The 21001-nt window shown below is 38.3% G+C and overlaps 1 long non-coding RNA gene across 4 annotated transcripts in view; it reads right to left on the bottom strand.

The window, feature by feature from the left end:
* The window catches only part of LOC310898839, a 55099-nt gene extending 34546 nt beyond the window's left edge, over positions 1–20553 (bottom strand). For 2 of the 4 annotated variants that reach the window (XR_014583769.1, XR_014583770.1), the window contains exon 1: positions 1234–5973. This is a non-coding gene — a long non-coding RNA (uncharacterized lncRNA). Of the gene's footprint in view, positions 1–431; positions 1171–1233; positions 5974–9231; positions 9455–10769; positions 10823–11883 lie in introns of those variants that run through there. The other 2 variants (XR_014583768.1, XR_014583771.1) reach the window with 2 other exon arrangements.
* Between the last annotated feature and the right edge of the window lie 448 nt (positions 20554–21001).

The raw sequence follows: 21001 nt of genomic DNA, 5'->3' as shown, positions 1-21001 counted from the left end.
GCAGCTCTGCAGAAAAGGACCTAGGAATCCTGGTGGACACCAAGTTGAACATGAGTCAGCAATGTGCCTTCGCCAGTGGGTAAGTGGGCACAGTTAGCCTTAAGAAGACTAACAGTATTCTTGGCTGAATTAAGCAAAGTATCACCAGCATGCAGGTTAGGAGAGGTGATCCTTCCCCTCTACTCAGCATTAGTGAGGCCACACCTGGAGTACTGTGTCCAGTTCTGGGCCCCCCTCTAACAGAGAGTCACAGGCATACTGGAAGGAGTCCAACGCAGGGCCATCAAGACGAGCAAAGGACTGGAACACACCTTCTGTGAGGAGAGGCTGAGAGAACTGGGACAGTACAGCCTGGGAAGGGGAGGCTCAGAAGAGATATTATCAGTATCTATAAACACCTGAAGGGAGAGTACAAAGGAGGTGATAAATACCTGAAGGGAGAGTACAAAGAAGATGAAGCCAGGCTCTTTTCAGTGATGCCCAACACCAGAACAAGAGGCACTGGGCACAAACTGGAATGGAAGAGGTTCCCTCTGAACACCAGGCAGCACATCTGTACTGTGTGGGTGACGGAGCACTGGCACAGGCTGCCCAGAGAGGTGGTGGAGTCTCCTCCTTGGAGATGTTCAAAAGCCGCCTGGACATGGTCCTAGGCAGCCTTCTCTGGGTGGCCCCCTGGTTGAGCAGGGGTTGGACCAGATGGACCCAGAGGTCCCTGCCAACCGTTCCGTGATTCTGTGAAGAAAAGTGATTCTTTCACAGAAAGTTACATTTCATGTAGTGCTAGGGAGACTTACAGGAGAGTCCCTTAAGCTTCAGGCACCAACAGGTACATAAAAAAGGTGTCAGAAGTTTTCAGCCTCTCTGGTAGAGTTTACCAGCAAACTGTAGAGTTTATCAGCATGCACTTCCTGCTAATTGTGTTCTGTTAACCTTTCCTCCTCCAACAACCATTTCTTCCAGGAGTCAAGACAGCCCCTCAGAAATTGTGCCTGCCCTCATCTTTTTCTAACTCTGTGCATCACCGTTTGCTCCAGTCCCTCAACCCCATTCAAATTCTTGTACACCATACAAAGGTGTGACGCAAACATGCATATTGCCATCCCAGCAGTGAAAACAAGCTGTAATCAGTGCATTTAGGTCAGCAGGAGAAAGACAGAGGAATGGAGACAGCATACACTCACATAAAACACTGCAAGAAATGTTTTTGAGGAAAAAAAAATGATCCCTTACCCCTCCCAAAGCGGTGATCATGTCTGAAACTCCTCGGATCTCAAATCTCCTTTGCAGCAAAACACAGCTTTCAGCCACTGCTGAGTGGAGGGCATCCATTACTGCTACTGAGTTTGGGACCATGCTGTGTTTAAATGCGGAGCCTGACCGCAAAGTACCTGATGAAGCACTGGCACTGTTAAGATGCAAAGCTTGGGGAGCTTTCATTCAAAGTGCTCAGATCCAATAAAAGGATTGCAATCCTGCAATCCTGACGTATGTGTGATTCCCATTAAGATAAATGTGATGTTGTTTTTGTTTTGTTTTAAATTTGAGGAAAATTATAAGCGTGGTTACAAGAAGAATGTTTGTACTATGCAAGTTCTGTTTCCAATAACAATTTTGAATTTAGTGGCCAATTTTCTTCAAATTTTAGAAGCTATTTAGCACTTTGCAAATTTTGCTGCTATTAAGAGACCTCTTCCCTTAAAGAAATAATAGCAATCTTGACACTTGCTTTCCTTTCATTTACTTTGGAATAAATTTATAGTAAATCAAATTATACCATTATCAAATTATAATAATTAAGTTACACTGTATAAGCCAGCAAGCTGATTATTTATAAAAGTTTTACATGTTTCTTTCTGGGACAGATATTTTTTTCCCTGATTCAAAGTCCTGCAGCTTTCATCTGGAGAAGAACTTATATTCTACAAAAATATCAAAGTTCCGAGTATCAATTTTTTTCTTTGTTCCTCTTTTTATTGTAAGAACACTTTGGCATGGCCCTTTTTGTCTCTGCTTTCAAACTTAACAACTGTGTTTTATGAGTGAACCTTTTTGACTGTTGGAGATTAGTATTTTTTTTAACATATTAACACCCTTAGTTCATGACAGCAGCTAGAGGCTGGTAATGAGGAAATAAAGTAAAGCTATCAAGTTTGTCTTCTGTTAAAAGAGAGAGAAGTGGCATCTTTCCTCATCAGACAGACAAAGAATCCTGCAAATACAATGACGTACACCTAAAATGGACACATTTAAAATGCTGTTCCGTTTGCAACATGAATTTTGAAGTAATTGAAAGTCCTATTTTCAGTGCTACACAATCTTCTGGTCTAACTGATCCAACCAGTGATAATCACTACCCAGCTGATTCCTTCAGACTCCCTTTTAAGGGTACCAGCACATCAGCACATTGCGCTACGCTGCAGTTACTAAGGCAACCAGTGCGTGAAGCAAGCAGAAACTGTGTTTGTTCACCTTATACATTCTGCTTCCAAAGCAACCCTACAAAATGATGCATCTAAAAACCTACATTTTTACACACAAGCAACATATAAAAGACCTTCCTTTAACTTTTTTTTCCTCTTTTTTTTTTTTCAATGAATATATATGTTAGTGGAATAAGGGAATGTGGATTCATAACAACAATGAGAGAAGCATGACACAAGGTAAAGAGTAACCATTCCAGGCAAGTGATCAGCATGCCCAAGCCTACAGTAGACCAACCAATTTCGTCCTTCAGTGTACCATCTATTCACAGTAGGTTGCAACAACAGAGATTTTTGTTGTGTATATAAAGTTTCTGCCACACTCACCAGATGAAGCCAGCTCAAACTCCCATGTAACTGTCAGGCTACTCCACAATGCACAACCTAGGAGGGCCTAACCTAAACCACAGGCTTTGACGTGCCCTGTCCTACATGTTTTAAGTTTGGGAAAAACCAAATCCCATCCCCTTCCTCATGCTTCCTTTTCTTCAAGAAAGCAGGTCAAGTAATTTTTATTAAAATATTTCAGTTTAGCTTATGCTACGTATAGTTCAAAAGGTAAACGCTTCTGATATGACAAAAAATATGAAGGTTTTGCAAGGCTTGAGGGGTTACAGGATGGAATTAGAAGAGATTTGCCTGGCACAAAACCTATTCTGTGTCATTCAGCAACATTTGCAAAGTATTCTGCCCTGATCTCTAATTCACTTTGACATTAGAAACATAAAATATCCTCCTCTCTTACTGCTTTCACCAAGTGCAAAACCAATTAGACCTCAGTGGAGGAATCCAGCCTCTGAGGTTAGCACGGGTGAATGTTCTGATGAATTAGCTGAAATATTAATGTAGCAGAAATAATCACGTTACACACTGAGGGCTGAGACACTAATTGTGTCTTGCACCTTTATGTGCAGCAAATGGTATTTAAAAAGATGCAGAGCAGCAACCCCTTTGGAGAAAATGGGCTATCCATCCCAGTTTGAATTGAACTGCCAAAATAGCTCTTCTTTGGAAGGATTCCTCCTGCAGTAGATGTTAACAGCTTTGTTTAGAGCTAGTCAGAAATTTTCTCTTGAAACAAACTCCATCAAAAGTGCTAGTTTGTTGAGCTTCAAATTATTTGTTTGATCAGCTGTGTTTGTTCCTCTATGTCCAACTCAGAAGACTTAAAGATCTATTTTAAACAACAAGAGGATTTGCACGTCTACTTCTAAACTGTTCATCCAAACCTCCTTTTATGGTCATCAGAGACACTGGCCTTTATAGAAAATGATTTATCAGCACAGTTTTAGCCCTGCAGGAAGAGAGGAGTTAAGTCCTACACTTCCCTGATTTTCTCCTCTGATGGTAATGGAAACGTGGACAACTGACTCATGTGCAGGCATCTACATTTCAGACTATTTGTGCCCTTAAAGACTGTGATCGACTGTCTCTTCTCAGTATATTTCTGTCCTCAGAATCCTCAGACAAGGATCGGTGTGGTCAATTTGAAATTCCTGTATGAGTTATAGGAAACTTCTGTAAATGAGCAACAGACTTAAGAGAAACCCTGCAGAAAAAGACAAACACACAAAGTGTTTCTGTCAGCCTATCAATATAGCAGAGAGAGACTGCAGAAGTGGCTGTCAGAGAGCTGTATTTGCTACCTGAAACCTTAGCTGGCAGCAAGCTGCAATTCTGAGTTGCATGGCAAGAACCTCATGATCCTGTTAACTCACTATCTGTACACAGCCAGCTGTGTTTCACCCCACTTTTTCCCTTGTAAAGTCAACCTGATCCAGCCTTGAGAACAAGGATCCAAATTATTCAGGCTATCCAGAATCAGAAATTAATTTAACGTAAAAGAAAGAGGAGAATCATGTATTTCCAGACAGAACAGAACTTAGGGAACCTGTGCACGTACAATGTCAAGGGAGAAACAGTTTGATTAGATTTTAACAGCTTTCTAATTTTATCATTTTATACGCTACAGTTGAAAACAAAACCTTGTGATACAAGCAATACAAATTCCTTTAAAAAATAGACATTGATGTAACATCTGATAATTTAAACAGTTTACATGCATGGGTTGTTTCTGACCCTGTTTTCCTCAAATATGAATAATACTAACCTACAACTACTCTGATGCTCATCTATTTGTATTAACTGAAGGTTGAAAAGAACAGGTAACTGCAACAAAACCTAGACTGATGTCTTATAAAAGGTAGCTTACAGAAAAAAAAAATATTTAAAGTTTTAAAGACATGATCTTGTGATATGCTCTTTCCACGATTATACTTTTTGTAATAAGTTCTGCATTTTCTCACTGGTCACAATTTTTCCAAGTCTTAACCTGGTAGAAAGGAATGCAGTTAATCTGATACAGCTTTATTAGGAAACTGCTGGGACCATGGTTCAGGCAGGTCAAAAGAAAAAGGATGGAACCCAATATCTCCCATCTGAGCAAAAAGATGAGGGAGTGACTGGATGCAGATAATTCTCTAAGCCTTTACATGTATGTTGATTTCATATGCCTGCAAATAATAAAATAAAACATCTTTAGCACTGCAACACTGTTGGGAAACATGTCTGAAGTTCCTGGGATTTCCATAACTTCTCCAGCACACTTCAGTTCATACACAGTCTACTGTTCATGATTTTGCCCAACAGCAGAATCATCTGTACATAAATATTCTTTTCATGGTTTTGGTTCTTAAGGAGCAATTCTTTTGTGTATACTTGAATAATTCTCCCAGAGCAGTTCTTATACAGGGTGATACAGGGAACAACGGATTTCGTTTTTACCATCAACTCATCTCTGGTAGGCTATACGTATGATACATTTTGAGATCTTTGTTTTTGATGAAACTTTCTAATCTGCAGTTCTTCTGTCTTGGTGACAGTCAATCAAACAATCCACTTACTAGTGAAGTCCTGTTACATTATAATGAAAAAATGATTTTGCTATTTAATCATATCTTTTGAAAACATGACTCGACAAAGTATGGTAATATGTGCACTGTGCCCATTCTTTTCTTGGCAGCAAATCATTTCAAAATGACATATATTATTAGTGTGTGTTTTAATATTTCCTAAGCTTGGAGGTGCAACTCATTGTAGGAACAACTGAAGTCTAACACCTAGCAACACTTTCACCATCTGTACCTTGCTGACTTGTAAGACATTCACTGAGAACGGGTTTTTATTCTCTGCCACATAAGAGGTTTGCATGTCCTGTGCCTTCAAGGCCTGTTCTCACATAAATTCTGCCCTGATTAATCAGATACCACTGGAAACAGTTTGCACAGATTGCACCTTACCATTCCAAGCTTTTTGAAAGTGAGCTAGGATGAGAGTAGGTGAACCTGTACATATTTCAAGACACAAAGTTTAAGATATAAATACATTTTTCTTATCATTAGATTGTAGACTGATATACAGTCTTGATGAACACAGCCACAAGAAATCAAGAATGCTGTATATTAGCACTTAGGACACTGATAAATTATGGCCTTACCTAATTGAACTCTGCTGGATCATCAGATTTCTGTCACAGACTAATGAAAACAAAGAAGATAAATGAGATCACCACTGAACTAATGGCACTTGATTCTACAAGGCTAGCTGTGGAATAGCTGTCCCAGCACTACAGAAGGTTAATACAGAGCAGAATAGTCCCAAGCATGGTTACATTAACAGTGACAAGCTCAGAAGGGCAGAAAGATATCAGAAAGCCCTTCTCTTTCCTTGTCTCAAGTTTAACTCTGATGTGGCAAGGTTTCTAGTCCACAACAATTTCTATACATCTGAGTTTTCACATATGGAGGCTGAAGTGTCCAAAAACAAAGAATATTTTATAGCTTTATAGAATATTTTTCCCGTATGAAGTAGGATGAACGCATTCAGAGCTCCAAAATTTCTGCTGGTGTTGCACTATAGTGTTACCTTACAACTGCAAATGGCAGAACCAAAAATGTGTGTACTGCAACTGCACTTCAGTTCTATTGATGTGTCTAATTTGTTGCTAGTAGTAGTAAAGTATATATACTAGGATGACGCTGCTTCTTCCTGTGCCAGTTGTTCCATTTGAGGCACATAGTTCAGATGACCCTGAGTTACTTGTCCAGATCCTCAGCTTGCATAAACTGGAGAAAATACCACATCTGATCTACAGCATGAGAGTACAACAATGGTAGTCCTAACAAGGCAAAAGAAACTAGTGAAAACAATGCAAGCAGTGATACCTTGGGAGATTATTATTCTTCTAAGTAGTTTGCAAACATAGAAGAGAATTATTTTCCATGGGATACATATGTTGGAGTTTAATTTGTGTTTTTGTGCCAGTATTATAATTATTATTATAGAGTGTACATAAATTTGGAGGATATTGCATGATTATCTCCTTAAAATGTAAACAAATATCTGCCTAATCTGCATCCGCAGCCCTTTCAGTTGTTATAAATACCCTACTGAGAGCAGAAGTTCATTTAAGCAAATATAGCTGGCTATCTGCAGTTACTGTTACTCTAAAGCTTTCATTGTGGAAACCCAGTTCTAAAATTTACACCCACTTGTGCCAAAAACACAGCCATTATATACAATAAGAATAGATTTGATTTTGAATGTTCTCAGGGAATATCTTGAGTAAACAAAATGTTGAACGCTATTTAATAAGCCAAACTCAGCCAGTGCTTTAAGCTTTGTGTAAGAGACCAACTACTTGCTACACTTAGGCACAAAGCTCCAAGAAATGCCTTTGATTCAGACAGTCAGTCTTCACAGCCCCTTTCTTGTTTCTAGGGTGATATACTTCCATAGGTACAAAATAATCTCCCTTTTATCATTTAGTTCTATACTGAAGTGCATTGTTTATGCGGATCTATCCTCTTTTCTTGTTTTCACTAAAACATTTTACGTGATGTCTGAGGACTGCAAGCTTAAGAAGTTATTGCAGGAGTGCTTTAAGAAGGACTGTCCCCTTATGCAGTGGTTCCCATTACAGGGTACTCATCAGTCAAAAGCCAGGCACTGGAAGAACCAGATTTACTTTACACCTTGGTCTGAGCAGTTACTGAGTAACACTGCTGCATTGTGCAGGGAGCACTAGTGCAGTTGAATGAGATGCATACCTGAAAATAAATTTAAGGAAATGGCAATCCTTTGATAGCTTAGAAAAACGAACAAGTTGCTCCATATCACCTCAAGTAGGTATCCAGTGGCAGCAGTTGAAGAACTACATGGTGGTTTTGATTGTGAATTCCGTGCAAACCATATGGTTTGCTGGTAATCTTTCTGCATCTTTTCAAATTGAAGTTCTACCTACTCTTCCTGAAAAAAATACTCAGCACACGTACATACAATCTTGTGCACCTCTGTATAATAAAAGAAAAATATAATAAAATCATCAATATTCACACATTATTTTCCCTCAGATTTTCTTTGCCTGCATCCATGAAAATAACCATAGTTATTTGCTCTTTAATTCATAGCTTTGCAGAGTGAGTCTGATGACTCACTGCTCCTACACAATAAATTCAATGTTATTTGTCTGATTTACCACACTTGCACACATCAGCTGCCTAATATAGACAGAGTAGATTAGAAATGCATCAGTCTAACTCCTTGCCTGCATCAAAAAGTGCTCTGCACATATCAAATAGCCATTTGTCCAGCAGCTCAGTCGTAGCTTGTTCAAGAGCTCAGGAAATCCTAGGTAAAAAGCTGAAGTTTTCCTAGACAGAATTTCTGACTGAAACAGAAAGGAAGCATAAATGATGTTCATGGGTTCAGACAGAAGTCACACAAAATTCTGGAGTCACATTTTACTACATAATTCTCTTTAAAGGTGACTCACAGTAGTGATTCTAGAAAAAAAAAGTCCAGAAAATGTTCTATAGCCTATACAGGCTAAGAGATGCTTCTGTGACAAAGGTAAAAAAAAAAAAAAAATAAGTCTTCACTCTTGAATAATGCATGGAACACTAATTGCTAGTAAATTTGAAAGGAAAGAAGAGAAAAAGTAGCTGGAAGTACGTATTCTTAGAAATTTATCTTTGTCACGTATCCAAGAAAAACACAATAATGAAACACAACGACCCTTTAGCTCTTCCAAACTATAGAAAATTTTTAACATATATTTTCTCTCCATAAGCATAGTATCTCATCAAACATCAGCTTTTTCATGAAGGATTTCATCCGACCATTAGACAAAAAGGTCTAATGTTTCCTTTAGCTACCTGGACAATCGTAAATTTAACTCTTAAATATATCTTGCAGTAACTTAAATAAATAAATAAATAAAAGGAAACCTTAAAAACAGTCTTTCATACACAAGATTATCAGCTGAATTAAAGGCATTTTGGGTAAGAATGTGCCTACACAGTGTGCAGAAATTACTTAGTTCAGACCTACTATGTGGGTTTCCAGATAAAACACTGTTGTAAAATGGACAAAAAAAGAGACTAAAGATAAACCCGATGAAAAGGAGATAATAAAAAAGAAGCCTCATCATTCAAAACCAAAACTAGACAAATAACATGGTTCTGGGGTTTGGCAGTGTTCTGAAGGAAAAAAAAAAAAGAAAAAAAAGAACTAGTATGGATGGTTTGGCCCTTTAGAAACATATTAAAAAAAATCAAGATCACTAAGCTGACATTTAGTCTCAAAACAATATTTCACTGGTGACATGAATTCACAAAATGTTTTGTTGGACACAAATCTTTCATTTGACACAATTTGTGCTTTTGAATAAAATAAAAAAATGCTTGACCTCCATGAAACGGTCTGTAATGTGTTGAAGACAATGTAAGATTTATTGTCAGTTCTGTACTAAGACATCATCCTCCTCGAATTCATAGGAACTGTAGGTCACAGACATAATTGACTTATTGACTTCATCACTGTCATCTTGCTATAAAACAAAAACAAAGTGATGAGCCTAGAGTACGTCCCAGAAGACGCTTCAGGGCTGACAGTCAAGCCTCCTCGTTAATCTGGAAACAAAAATTAGTTTAGAGATTTTGAATCAAACCAGGAAAAAAAAGTACTGATACAATATTCTAACTTGAAGAAGAGGTTCAGTTTGGCAGCACGTCACTGTAGAATAACTAAAATATTCACAAATAATGGAGAATGCTTTCAGAAGAAAACATTGTCAAGAAGCAATCTGTACTTCACATGCACAATTATCAGGGAAATAAATTGCAAGAAAAAAATAAAGATAAGAATAATTACAAATATTTTCATAATACAATATCCCTAGGGGAAAAATGATAGATAGATGACAGCGAAGAGAAAATAACTCAGAAGATAAAAAACAAAATATATGAAAACTGTGAATATCCTGGTCTTAGCCAGCAAGTGCTCTTTTGGTTCAGTTTCTTACAGTCGTGACTATACTTTCATTTCAAAGGTTAGAAAAAACAATTCTTTACAACAGATGTCACTGAATATTTTGCTGTCACTACTGCACACCTTAACAACACATTTGTGAGCTTTTGCTCTCTTGTCACAGTTAGGATCTGCAATGCTATGAAATACATTTTCTCCCTTGGTGCTACACCACACACTATTAAAACATTTCAAGTATAGATTGGTAAAACACATATAACAATGAACAAGAGGTTTGCAATTTGGGTTTGGAAGGGACCTTAAAGATCATCTAATTCCAATCCCCCTGCCTTGGATAATGACAATTCCCACTAGACCAGGTTGCCAGGGTCCCATCCAACTTGACTTCGAACACCTCCAGTGATGTGGCATCCACAGCTTCTTTGGGCAACTTGTTTCAGTGCCTCGCCACCCTCTGAGAGAAGAATTTCCTCCTAACATCTAATCTAAATCTCACCTCTTTTTATTTCAAGTCACTAGTCCCTGTCCTATCACTGCAATCCCTGACAAAGAGTCCCTTCACAGCTTTCCTGTAAACCCCTTTTAGGTAATGGAAGGCCGCTATAAGGTCTCCCCAAAGCCTTCCCTTCTCCGGGCTGAACAACCCCACCTTCAGCCTGCCTTCATAGGAGAGGCGCTCCAGCCCTCTGATTGTTTTGTGTCTTTTTCCTTCATGCCAATATTTCCTCACTACTGCTGAAACAAGAGGCAGTGCCTCCACAGCAATTTATTCTAAGAACCACATTTTTCAAAAGAAACTGAACACTAAATTCCATACGCATGTGCCATATAGCTCATCAAGAGTACATCACTCTCTAGCTCTCCTCTGAACAATGACTTTATTTTACAGTGTCTATATTGAGTTTTAAAATTTACATGATCAACTTTTCAAGATAACATCCAAAAAATCCAACTAACCTGAGAGGAATTAAAGCAATGTCTTCTCAGATTTGTCTCTAAATCCATGGGATCTACAAGTAGAAAAAATAAGAAACACCTTTAACAATAAAGTAACTTTTTTTAAAAGAAGTAATTAACTTTTTTTTTTCCCTGAATCAGTTCTTTAAGCACAATCAGTCGACTTTCATGAAAAAAATATAAAACAAAAATCAGATCAAACTAAACAGCTTTGTATAAACTATTTCAGCTATTTGTTTTGCAATATTAGAGGGGATAGAGATTCTTATGTTGTATCTATATTTAAGCACATATGAGTTGCATAGAAACCAAGTGTGGACCCATCTAAATAATTCAAGATATATCCATATCTTTATACGTTCCATACATGTGAGCAACTCCTGCCCACATTCTGCATGGTTTTCATCTGTCTGTCAAATCGTTAACTGTTTTGCTTAATTGTGACACACGTTCACAAGCCAGTTTGATTAAGATCAGCTGAGATGCATTTATTTTTGTGTTTTTTAAATACTTTTTGGAAGATTCAAGCATGTGAGTGAAAGTGAAGGAAATGGGGAAGAAAAAAAATGTGCTAATAAACCTCATGCAATTCCCACAGCTAATCAGAGTAAATTAGCAAAATTGCCAGCACACTCTTGTCACACTATATGTGAAGAGACAGAAGTATTAATGACAAACAGCAGCAGCTTCTCCAGAAAAATTGCACATAAACACTACTGCTAATCCCATCTCTAAGAAAAATAAGCCACAAAGTCATTTGTGCTGTAAACAACAGTGGGCTTGTTTAACAGCAGTATGTTTGCAGTGCTATTCAGAGCCTCTGCAATGACTTTTTGTATGGCACCTTACACAATATTGACTGTCGTTGTTCCTTAAGCATGCCGGGAATCAATATGGTTAGTAATAGTAATTATAATAAATGAGCATTATGAGTAATATTTTACTGCCAACAGAATCAACAATCATGATTTGTGTCTGTACTAATTATATTTCCACTCTGTCTGGTAGATAACCAGGACTGCAACCTAAGCTTAATGAACCAAACCAATTTATAGTCTTTTATTCTGTACAGAACACAAAGGAGAGATTATGGTGGGAGCATCCTTTGACACACATTTTCGTGCTAGGTTCCAGCAAGAGAAAAGACGCCAGTGTTTTGAATGAGTCCGAGGATGCTTGGAAGTGCTTCAGGCAAGAATGCTCAAATGAAAGCAGCTCTGTCAGGAATGTCCTGCAAATACAGTTTTGAAAAAGACTGTCAAAACCAGCACACATACAATCACAAAGAAATACATTCCTAAAGCTTCACTTGCCCTGTGTGCATCTGTGGTGGTTTCACCCAGCTGGGCAGCTGAACTCCACCACAATCACTCTCTCACCTCCCCCTCTTCAAAGGGAAAGGAGGAGAAAATACCATGGAAAGGACTCAAGGGCTGAGATAAGGACAGGGACATCACACAACAATTATCATCATGGGCAAAACAGACTCGGTGTAGGGAGATTAATGTAATTTATTAACGATTAGTAACAAGTTAGAGCAGTGACAAACTAAAAACAAACTAAAAATACCTTCCCCCCATCCACCCTCTTTCAGCTCCTCGTCACAAGCACCGCAGGGGAATGGGGGCTCAGGTCATTCCCTGAGGCTTCTTCGCCCGCTGCTCCTTCACAGTCATTCTCTGCCCTGCTCCACCGGGGGCTCCTCCACGGGCTGCAGCATGGAGATCTGCTCCATGTGGGACCCATGGGCTGCAGGGGGACAGCCTGCTCCACCAGGGGCCTCTCCACAGGCCGCAGGGGAACTGCTGCTGTGTGCCCGGAGCACCTCCTGCCCTCCTGCTGCACTGACCTTGGGGGCTGCACGGCTGGTTCTCACCCCTCTCCCCCAGCTGCTGTTGCACAGCAGGTTTTTTCCCTTCCTTAACTCTGCTCTCCCAGAGGCCCAACCAATGTTGCTCACTGTCTCGGCTCTGGCCCGCAGTGGGTCCCTTTTCGGGCCAGCTGGAGCTGGCTCTGATCTGACACAGGGCACCTGCCTCGCAGAGTCCACCCCTGCAGCCCCCCTGCTACCAAAACCATGTATATCATCAAAACCCAACATATCATCAACTGTCACTTGATGGCAGTTAATCACCCAAAAGAGATACTGGAAAACATACAGGGATATGAAATGAACACTAGGGATACGAAATGAAATAAAAAAATCAATATTTAGTTTCCAATTTTTAGGGACATTTGTGTGCTGTGTGCATATCTATATCAACCTACGTATTTGGTCTCATCTTTCCATCTAGAAATTATGAAAAACAACCTTGTATTTTTGCCTGTGTTCAAATATGATACATATGCATGTTCCTTGGGAGTTAATAATGCACACAGACAAAAGTTCAGATGTAAATGAAATTCCTTGCAAAAGTACTTAGGTTCACCTGCTCTCCTACGCTTCAGTCAGAACAAATTCTTTGAACTTAAATGTCAGTTCAGCTCAACAGCAAGCTGAACAGGAAGTTCAGTTCAATAGCTAAGCACAATAGTCTTGCCTACTGAATAATAGTTGGGCAGCTCAAAGATGCTAGAACATGTCAGTGACGGCTTCCTAATGCTTCCACCCTTCCCATCTCACTGCTGCACAACCAGAGTACAATTGCAGGGAGTATAGTTCAGTAAGAAACAAATCTTGCAAGTCAGTGAAACAAACGTGTTGAACAAAGCTGCTGCTCAAGATGAACATGTCTGGATGGTGATCTGCTCAAGGACTATTTATGTGAAGCCTATCGTCCTTTTCTTATCAGATTTATTAAGGTTTATTTACCTTAAGGAGTCATAAGGAGTGATAACATAAAAAAGAGCAGAAAGCACAATGTTTTCTGTGAGGATGCCTCAGCTACAAATCCAAAATGCAAAAGAAGACTAGAATTATAGAATGAGTTTTTTCAATCTTTTTTTTGCAGAAATAACAAGACATAACTGTAAAAATGCACAAAAATTTTTTTTGCCTGCTTCTCTGTTAACAGAACGCTTTCCCTTTTTAGTGATAGCCTTCTTGAAAAGTAAATTTCAGCTCCTATTAAACCTCTTATAAGAAAGATTATATCAAAGTGGGAAACAAAAGTAAAAAAAAAAACTTCATTTCATTTTAAGGATCCTGAAAAAAAAAAAAGCAGCAAGGGAACAACAAAAAAAGGCAGACATAATACTTTGCATATTCCTTAAGAGAATGCATGTTCATAAACTAAACATATGTAAACATATGTATACCAACTCACAAAGGAATAAGCCACTGAGAGAGTGTTAGCAACTAATTTATTTTTCATTCAGCAAACCCTGACAGATATGTGCTTTCTTCCTTCAGAAGAAATGATGAAAATAAAGGAGTAGAAACACTGAAGTGAAAATCCAGCAGTACTTTCTGGTTCCATTTTTCAATTTTGAGACTTTTCCACAGAACCATATAATAGCTACCTAACACCTCTCAGCAGAGAAGAAAAAAGAACAAAAAGAATAAATCTTTTAGGCTAGATGTTGTCACTGGCAACTCAATCTGGATTTGATGCAGTGATGGAAAATGCCATAAGTCATGTAATTAGCTTGTTCTTAGTAAATACTTTGCTTCACTGTCTTTCAGTTTCTCAAGGTTAACAATACCTTGAAATAATATATTTACCCACTCTGAAAGTAGGATTAAAAACGCATCTGTGGAAGAGTGCTTCGGAGAAAACAGTGACAAGCCCTGTGTGCCATTTCACAGCTTCCTCCTCTTTTCAGTTCACCTTGAAACTCATCTGCTGAGAAATACAATTCTCTTAACTCTCCTTTTAGAAATGATCAAAGGGCAATACCCATCTTGAAAGGATACTGAAAAGCATCGGAACACAAAAACTTTGTTGTGTTCCCTTTGATGCAGCAGTTTCTCTTTGAGATCTCTGTGCCTGTTCAATCCCTAACACATGCATTATACAGTATGTTTTCAGTGATATACATCCCAGTATAATAAGTCTCTGCAAATGCACTGTATATCTGCATCTGTTATATGTAAAGCCAGATATAGGCAAATATTTCAATTTAACCTTTTTGTTTTTCCATTAGCATAAGAACAAAGAAATTGAATAATTATTCAAATTCTCCCATAACACCTAAAAGTAAATTGTTTTAATCTATTCACATTAGGTTCTGGAATGTTTCCCTTCTTTACAGTTATATAGAGTATTTGTTTTATAGTGAATTCTCTTAGGTACATACAAACGTAAGAAAAATGTGGTTCAACAAAGATAAAATCAACCTCCTACCACCTATACATTGAGATGATCATTGAAAGAATGTAAAGCATCACTGAGCCACTCATAGGGATCCAAGTAACAATAACAATAATGTGCTTTTCTAAGTCCCTCTATTGTTCCTCAGCCCACGATACCTTTGCCATGAAAAGTCATTTGTATAACTTTGCATGTACACCACATGTTGTCTTTCAATGGATTCAAATATAAAAGCAGTGGTCATAAATTGCATTCTCTAAATCACTCTCTAAATGACTGGCTTCTGATTTCGGTAGCTTTTGAACAGTGTTCCTTCGACAGCCTAGTAACCAAAGTAGAAGCCATGTGAAATTTTAAAAGCTGAAGGTCCACCACCCCAGGGAAGCCTTGGCCACCAGCACAAGTACTGTGAGATGGTAAGATAAATTTATAACACTTATTTTTGTGAAACAGCTACTACGAACGTGAGGAGCACATCTGCTTTAAAACAGCATGAAAGAAAATAGAAAAAGTGAATGAAAGGATTCAAAAATATCTGTTCTGAGCACAGAAAACATGCTTTAAAATAACTTTAAATAATAGTGTCTCCCCTAAAGCTGAATATCCAAAAATTGGTCAAATTGTCTTCAGCAGCTGCATGTGAGAGCTGATAAGAAACAGCAGAGTCAGAAAGGCACCTCTGCAAGCTGCTTCCCTCTCCTGATCAGGGATGGAAGTAACTGGTTCGAACAGAGTTTATCAAAGCTTGGTGGGACAGATTACAACGTGAGCTGAAGGGAATACAAGGAAAATCACTTACTGTTTTAAGCCAGGTGTCCTGCTCTATAATTCTTCAATTTTTTACCGCACCCCCAAAACAGAGAACATCATTGCTTTGATAACACATTGCTTTGACAAATCATGGCTAAGCAGAAGTATACATAGAGGTATTTCTTTTTTTTTTCTTTTTTTTTTTTAATTGCATCTGTGAGAGATGTGCTTGGCTGATGAGATTAATTTGTTGGTCAATACTTAATTTTATAACATTAAAAATTGCTTTTACACAAAGGTTAAGAAAAAAAACTAGGATGTTCTTAAATTTCTACAGAAAGAGGAATAGAAATTGGGGATGTGGGACAGCAGAAAACTATTTTACTGTAGTTTTCTTGAACAGGAAGGAGCAACTGCTCCTTTGTGCTGGAGACTACTTCTGCCCCAAGCTCTGTGAAAATCTTAAATTTTCAACAGCTGCAGAGGACTGGCTTGATCACCACATGCATTTCATAGAGCCCCGAGGAGCAAAGCCCAGCCAGAGCCCAGCTGCGGGGGCTGTGCAGCAGCAGAGGTTCCACTGCTCCCAGTTGCCCCCAGCACCACCCGTAAGACACAAGCATATCCAAAAGGCAGAATTCCCAAATTTATAGGCTTGTAGCTCTGCAAGAGAAAACCACAGGCAACACGCCACAGATAGCTTGGCCTGAACCAGCTGAGCTGCCTGGTGAAAACTGCCACTGAGAAACTCTCGTTTGTTATTGCTGCTGTACGGGATAGGGATGCATCACTTATTTACTGCTCAGCAGATGCCTCCTTTCCCCTTTCCACCCCCTGCTCTGCCTTGCACGCAGAAGGCACATTCCCAGTCTTTCTTAAAACTTTCTCAGACTCATTCCCCAAATAGCTTATCGAGTACATGCTATAATGTAGGAACATAAGGAAATCTACACAGAAATATGTATATACAGATTGTTCCAGGAATCACAACTCAGAGCAACAAAAGAATAAACTTCTATACTGTAGGAAAAAGTATAATTTTTGTACATAATTAAGTAATTCTCTAAAATAAAGCTATTTCCCACAGTTAAAAAATAGTAATAATATGGAAAACATGTTGGCTAATAGTCTTCTATTGGGGTAGAGCTAAGGGTACAGACAAGAAAAATACAGATGATGTCCAGGTATGCACAACTACACTTTTCCCTGTATTTGATTGTATTGTTTTGTTGTCAAGTATTTCACAAGAAACATACAATTTTTTCTTTCTCTTTTTTCCCCCATCTCTAGTTGTAAAATACCATGCTATTCAAAAATAATGACTGTGGAAGATGATCATGGTCAGAGACTCTCAAGCAGCCCTAAAAAAAATGAAAACGTTGATGAGCAAAAACATAATAAAAAAAATCAGTTCCTTTTTGATGAAAGTATCAGACCTTGTAGAAAAGTTAACAGACTATTTTGTACAGATATAGCACAGTAATAATGAAATCATTATTAACTTGGTTGCCTCTAGACACTGGGACAAGGTATAAATGTACCTCAGAGGAACCATACAGTAAAAAAGATATTTAATGATGCTGTCTGTATAAGGAAATGTATAAACCGACCTACAGAAATATGTCCCAGGGACATGGAACTGAGAAAAGAAATAGAAAGAATAATGAAACATTACTGCGGGGAGGGGAGGGGAGGGGAGGGGACATTTTGGGTAGCAGATGGCTGCTGTGACAGTGGTTATGTCAGCAGAAGCACTCGCCCTGGAGCTGCGATCTCAGTCCCTCAGAGGTGCCTAGGAATATGCAGCAGCAGGATAGTTTTAAAGGAGAGACTTTACAGAGGTGCCTGGAAAGATCTGTCTGAACAGCTACAGCAGGCTGAAGCAGCTGAGACTGGGGACATAATGTTCCCAGAACAAAAAGATATAGTGACAACAGTCATCCTAGTATTTCAGGAGACATGCTCAGCCCGTGCAGCAAAGCTATCCACTCGTAGGGCTCTTGTGCAGTTCTCCAAGAGAAGAAAAAAAAAGTGAAAGGGTGAAAGCACTAAACAAGAAAAACAAAAATCCTCAAAAGACAGCAGACAGGTTGTCCTCAGAATTGAATGCCTTTAAAAACAAAACTATTTTGTCAAACCGAAGATATTTCTGTAAACCATGTCAGCCATAGTGAACCAGCATTTACAGATTTGTCCTTATCCACTACTGAAGTTTTGACTTGCAGAAAAAAAAAAAAAAACCACTTATGCTTATGTGCTTAACCATATCCTGTAAGGAAAAGCAGCTGTTGAAGGGTATCTTTACAGCTTCAAACAAAACAAAAAAGGCAAAAGTTCGCACAATACCTACCACTTGTAAACAGTGCAAGAGAGGATAATACAGGTCACCTTAAAAATTTCTGCCCCAGCAATAATGCAGGCATCCTTCTTCAAGTGCACAATCTGTGTTCGCCCCCAGAGCCCCAGTGCCGCAGCCATCCTGGCTCAGAGCCATAGGTACGTAGGTACATAGAGCAAGTGCATCTCCAAATTCCTGGGCCTTTAAGTAAGTATAGCTTTAGTTGAAGTGCTGCCAGGAGGAACTGGGTCAGCAGCGTGGGAGCACGCTGTCATATTGCAAACATACGTCTAATTTCTATCCCCTGAGTCTCTCAAGACTCCAGCCACATCACAGAGCACCATGCAGAATTTAATCGGTTTCTGCTCTAGTGATTTTGGCTGTTTGGGAATAGAGATTGATTTTGCTCATTTTGGACTGCAAAGATCCAGTGCGAGCCTGCTGTCAGACAGTATGAGGTGGCATCAAGTGCAAAGGAATTTGATGTATTGTAGCAGCTGTTGAGAGCTGCAGTGCTGGCAACATCAGGAGCAATAGCATGAGCACACTGCTCAGGTACATGAGCCGCCTTCTCCTCTGCATAACCAAAATATTCTTGACAGGTCCCTCTGCCTGTTGCAATGAGCATTTTAGCTTTTGCTGCCTTATGTTTGAACTGCTGATGGTTTGATTAGAATGGTTTTAGTGTCTGCATCAACCATATCTTTGGTACTTGTAGAGACAGACAGACAAAGAGGAATACTTAGTCTGGCAGCTCCAGCTTGTTTGCAAGACAGATGGAACAGAAGGACAATAAATGCACCATTGCATCAAGAAGACATCAGTAGAACAGTTCACATTTTTCTCCTATGACAACAAGAGGGAAAAAAGTCATAATCCAATTGTTGTGAATTTCACCTAAGTGAAAATTCTAGACGTGGCACAGTACATATTATAATTTTACCTTCCTTTTGTTAAGGTTCACCTTCACACCATCTGCTATAAAGCATTCAGTTAATGTTTTATATCACCGACCTTCTGAGAAACCATGGTTTTGAGATTTTTGGACACTTAGATAGCCACTAAACAAGACATCTTTCGCACCTTGTCAGTGGTGGTAAATTTGGCAAATTAAGAAAAAGTTTCCCCTTCACTATTAAGAGAGAATAGGCTAATTCTTAGTTCATATCCTTGTAAATCTGGAGGAATTCAGTTAACTCGGTTTCTGAGAGCTCTGCTTGGGCCTCAAACTTTTCTACATAAATCAGTTAGAAAAAAAGGAACGATTACGTATACTGAGAGAGATTAAAAAAATGCTAAATAAACAACTGTGAACTCTGTTGGGAGATCCTCTATAAAAACGTTTAGTATAGTGTACTTTATTTGAATATTGATGAACTAAATTAAATAAACATGAAATTATCACTAGTTTGCTTTTAAAATCTGCTCATCAAAATATATTGTTTATTTAAGAAATCCAAAGCTACTGTATTAAATTTAACGGCTTGTCACTCCAGGAAAGAATCATCCATCTTATGCTTTACTGTTACTAGATGATCACTGTTAAGCCAAGGATATTTTATAAAGCAAGAAAAAGCTTGCTTAGCTAGCTAGTTATTATATGGTATTGATTAATGGTATATATTTTTAATTTACTGTTTACATGGAAATGTTGGTATTTATATTTTGAAATTATCCGGATGCTATTTCAATGGCTATGTTTGGATGACACGTACATATGATTGTTCTAAGATATGAGATCAAACTGAATTATAAAGAGAAATGGAGACAATATCCTTGTAACTGGGAAATAAAAGAATCCACCAGAGGTATAAAAATACAGTTTTAAAGCACATCAATGATCATACACGAGTGGCTTAGATAATTTAAAATTCCATGGCTGTGTTCTTGAAGAAATAATTGTATAGATTTTTCATTGACATTAAATGAGAAATCTTTGTCATTATCCAATACATACATCAGCCAGGTCTTTCAGAAGATTTTGGTACCAAAAAATCACAGAGCATTTCTCACAAAGCATGATTGTTTTGACCTCTGGAGAGAAAACTTCATCCCATTCATTCATTTAAGGTGATAGTTAAGCAGTACTCTTGTACATAAGATGAGTATTAAAAAATATTAGAGAAACTCATACAGGTATTGGTGGTTTTCAAAGGAAATTATTATATGCGGTTATTTTACTAATAATTAGAATATGAATAGTTAAACTTCAAAATGTTTAAGTTATGATTGTGAAAGTCTGATATCACACATCTCCCAGTGATAACTTCTATCACCAGGATTTATCAGGAATTACAGGTTGGTCCTATGTGCAGCATTTGAGAAAAACCTCTTTTTAGTACTGTTCCCATTTTGAAATATTTCACATCTGTCTGGTGTTAGCAAGACTGGAATAATGCTTAAAATACATCTTATTTTTATTTACAGAATGAGTATATAAGCTTGGTACCAGAGAGATGCATAACTTCTCTGATCTTATTTCAGAACAAGGAGCTTAATAAACAAGGTTTCATACAAAACAATCAACACCAGAAAGAGAAGAAAACTTTGAAACAATTATTTCTGACTGTGAACTTGCTGGCCACACTCCTGCATAAAGCAAGATTGACTTAGACAGATATCAGGGTTAGCAGAATTCTCCAAATTCTCAAATTTCCCCAAATCAACATGCTGCTGCATGCCCTCTGTAAATGCAAGTGGTTGTTCTGAAAATTGGATCGTGGCAGACAACAACCGCTGGGACAAAGCTAAGCAGGCAGGACAAGGATGCAGATAGAGTCTAAACTTTTGCTTTCAACATAGCAAGGTCTTTTTTTTTTAGTATTGAAGAGACAAAATATTTAGGTCAGATTCTCTTCTTATACTATGTTTGGAAGGGTTTCAAATCTGCT

This window comes from Anser anser, assembly GCF_964211835.1.
Source record: "Anser anser genome assembly, chromosome: 4".
In the NCBI taxonomy this organism is placed as follows: domain Eukaryota; kingdom Metazoa; phylum Chordata; class Aves; order Anseriformes; family Anatidae; genus Anser; species Anser anser.
Note: the sequence above shows the minus strand (reverse complement) of the source record. Positions and strands in the feature narration are given on the sequence as shown.